Below are 4,458 nucleotides of genomic sequence, written 5' to 3' on the forward strand. Positions count from 1 at the left end.
AGAATCAAGATAATGGAGGTGGAGCAAGCCAGCAAAACAGCAAATGTCCATTAAGGGCTGAACATGACCCCAAGCTTCTAGGACAACCTGGACTCAGGATTTATCATTGGCCAATGCCTGGGAATGTGGTCCTCAATGTTTTATAGGTTAGTGATTGGTGATGGCCTATTTAATGCCTGGAGAGCAATGGGACATGATGTGCATGCTTTTCAGGATTACTTAGCAAGATGTATAATGTACATTTGGTATCTAAGCTGGTTCCTGAGTTTTAGTTATTGTGGTTGATCACATTATGGGAGTGTGCCTATGTGACCAGTCCTCCACAAGAAGCTTAACCTTTGAGACTCAGTGGGTTTCCATAGGCAGAGATTTCTCACTGGTGTCCCTGTTGTTCTCTGATAGAGAGTGGGTCCAGTGAGATTTTGCTAAGGGAGGAATCAGAAGCTTTCTCCTGACATCTCTTAACTTTTTCCAATGAAAATTTCCCCTGTTAACTTTCACTTTGTGTCCTTTGTTCCAATGAAAATCTTAGCCATGAATATTATCCACTGTTGAGTTCTGTAAGTCCTGATGAATCACTAAACTTGAAGATAGCCATGGGAACACCAAAACAGTATTTAATCCTCCCAGTCATTCTATGTTATAGGTACAATTATTTTCTAGAGAATCGGGTTACTTTTCAAAGCCTCAGAACAAGTGAGAGGCAATGTGATAGTCAATTGAAATAGCTTATCTGTAGAACTAGAGTTTTATGTCATTGGGCCAACCCTGACAGCCTATTTTTTTCCCTAGTAAAGTTCTTGTCCCTCGTGATTTATATAGATGTTAATTCTTTGAGGTTCCTTGATTCCAAAAGCTTAGTTAGAACCCTTAAATAGTAACTTTCGATTGCTCTTTCAGAAAGCATATACAATTACTTTTAAATTTAATGTTTATTGAAATTGCAACTCCACTGATATCTTCATATGATCAGTGATTGACTAGTAAAATAGATTAGGATGCCCTAAAAAATATTGATTAAATGGATGAAGGGTGGATGATTTCCTAGCCAGTGTTTTATTAGAAAAAAAAGTAACTCATAATAAATCATATTTTATATTTAAAATTTATGTAAAATGAAATATACAGATCTTAAGTGTAAGTTTTTATGGTTATGTCTCAATCAAGCTGATAAAATACTTACATTAGGTTTAAAAAATTTGATGAGATATAACACATTTTAGCACATTTAAACCAATACCCTAATTAGGATATAAACATTTTAATTGACCAATAAAATCTCCTTTACTCAACTTCATTTACTAAACATCCCCTATTTGGCAACTATTGTTCTGATTTTTATTACCATAGATTAATTTTCCTTAAATTAAATTTCATATACAATTAATTCATTAGTATTACACTACTTTATGTCTGGCTTCTTTGGTTAAAACAGTGATTCATTTTTTTGTTCTTTAACTATATGAATAGACTTCAAATTTGCACCCATTTTTCTCAAATTGATAGATACTCAAATTGTTTACAAATATTGGCTAGCAGGGGTGGGCAAACTTTTTGACTCTAGGGCCACAATGGGTTCTTAAACTGGGCCGGAGGGCCAGAACAAAAGCATGGATGGAGTATTTGTGTGAACTAAAATAAATTCAAAGTAAACATCATTACATAAAAGGGTATGGTCTTTTTTTTTTTTTTTTTTTTTAGTTTCATTCATTTCAAACGGGCCTGATCCGGCCCACAGGCCGTAGTTTGCCCAAGGCTGGCGCTAGTATGACGTAAGTATTGCCATACAAGTTCTTTTTGTGGATATATGCTATCATATTTGTTGAGGTAATAACTAGAATTGAAAATGCTGAGCCATAGTGTGTGTGTATATATTTATAAGAAGCAGCCCATCTAAAATGGTTGTGTGGCTTTGTAATCTGAACAGAATATACAAAGAGTTCAAGTTTAACCATGTTCTTTCCAATATTTCATATTACAAGACTTTTGTTTTATCCATTCTAGTAGTGGGTTTCTCATTTCTAGTAGTGATTTCTCATATCAGACTTATTTTACATCCCTCTGATTATTAAGGACGTTGAGCACCTTTTTATGTGCTTAACTTGATATCCTAATGTTCTCTTATGTGAAGTGCCTATTCAATAGGATTTTATGCCAAAATTTATATTGTATTGCTTGCCTTTTGATTGCTGATTTTAAGTGTCAATTACATATTCCTAACACAATTTATTATCAAAATAATGTTGCTGGGTTTTGTTTTATTTTCTCCCAGTCTCTGACTTGCCTATTTATTTTCCTAGTGACTTCTTCCAAAATTAGGAGTATTTGTTATTTCAAAGTACAGTCTATCAATGTATTTTCTCTTATGTTTTATACTGTGTGCCCTGTAGGAATTTTGCCTAAGTCACACAATGATTCTCTTGTGTTTTCTTCTTTAAGTTTAATGTAGTGTGAAGACATCCTTGTATATTCTCAATCTTACAAAGAAATAGCATTCTCTCTTTACCATTGAATATAATGAAGTCTTTTATAAATACCTTTGATCAGGTCGAGGATTTCCCTTTTATTATGTTTGATGAAATTTTTATTTATGAATGAGAGTTGAATTTTATTTTATATTTTTCTTCATTGAAATAATTATATGCTTTTTTTACCTATGTTTATTTACCAGTTGGTAAAAAAAAAAATTAAATTTTTAAAGTTTGAATGTAAAACTAGCATCATAGTTCTATAAAAATCCCCACTTGATGATGATGTTTTATCCTTTTTATATACTTCTGAATTAGGTTTTCAAAAGAATTTTACATTACACATTCATAAGAGAAAATGCTATAATTTTATTTACATCTCATAGTTTTGTCTGGCTTTGTTCCCAGGGAAATGTTAATCATACAATGATCATAAAACAATGAGAGCAGAACTGTATTCCTCAAACTTATGAAAAATAAGACTAATATTCATCTTTCAACATGTGATAGAATTAATCAATGAAACCACCTGAAATGTTCCTTTTGGATAAACTTTAAATTATTGATTGAATTACTTTACTAGAGCTATTAACATTTTCTAATTCTTTTGGGGTCACTTTTTGGTAAGTCATATTTTTTCATAAAGGTAATTTATAAAATACATTAAAGTAATATACTTTTATCATCCATTTAATATTGGTAATATTTTACCTGTAATACTGACCACTTTTATTCATAATGTTGTTGTACATGTTATAATTATTTTCTATGTCATTGATTTCTGCTCTTGTTCTCATTATTTATGTCCATATAATTAAAGTTTAATTTGATTTCTTTTCCTGCTTTTTATGGTAAAAATTAGATCACTTTTAAAATATTTCATCTTTCTAATATAGACATTTATCTTTTACACATTGCTTTAGTATTATCACACAGCTATTGATATATTTTTATTTTCATCTGATTTAAAATGTTCTATAATTTCTGTGCAACTTATTCTTTTTTTTAAATTTTGTTTCATTGCTTAAAGTATTACAAAGAGTATTACATATGCCTCCTTTCCGCCCCCCGCCCCCCCCCCCCCCCCCCGCTTGACATTCCCCCGGCCTCCCCTACCCCCAGTGCCTTGTGTCCATTGTTTATGCTTATATGCATGCACACAGTCCTTTGGTTGATCTCTTACCCCCTCTCCCCCAACCCTCCCCCGCCTTCCCACTGTAGTTTGACAGCACATTTTAGCATTGATTCTTTAATTCTACTTGGAAGTTTCAATTTTTTGAAATATATATATTGTCTGTTCTGTGTAATACTCAGAAAGTGCATTTTTTTTGTGTGTGTTTTAGTGAGGTATTCTATAAGTGTTGATTAGGCAAGATTGGTTAATAATATTCTTCAAAGATTTTATATCCCAGATGATATATTGTACATGTGTTTATTAATTAAGAACATGTTGAAATCTCCATCTATTACTGGATTTGTTTGTCACTCCCTTGAGTCTTTTTACTTCTTCATTTTTTTTTTTAGTACACACACAGTTAAAATCATTTTATCTTTCTGATGATGTGAGATTTTTGTGATTATAAAATATACCTCTTTATCTTTAGTAAGATTCTATGTCATAAAATAATTTTTTCTATTATGAATGTAACCACTCAGTCTTTCTATGCAAAGTTTTGTCTTTAAACTTGAAGCACAATTTCTAAAGACAGCTTTTGGTTATATATTTATCCAGTCTGACAATCTCTTATTTTTAACTAATGACCCTTGTTGATATTCATCTAATTTAATTAGTGATATGGTTTGGTTTATGTCTACTATTTTACTAATTGCTTTCTGTTTCTCCCATTTGAGCTACTGTTCCTTTATTCTTTATTTCTTGCCTTCTTTTGGATTAATCTTTATTTTTATCATTGCTTTTCTTACTTTTTTTTCTGTACTTTGGTATATTTTCTTTATGTATTTGCACTTGTTTTGTGGCCAAACTAATGAT

The sequence above is a fragment of the Myotis myotis genome, unplaced genomic scaffold (genome assembly GCF_014108235.1).
Source record: "Myotis myotis isolate mMyoMyo1 unplaced genomic scaffold, mMyoMyo1.p scaffold_m19_p_10, whole genome shotgun sequence".
In the NCBI taxonomy this organism is placed as follows: Eukaryota; Metazoa; Chordata; class Mammalia; order Chiroptera; family Vespertilionidae; genus Myotis; species Myotis myotis.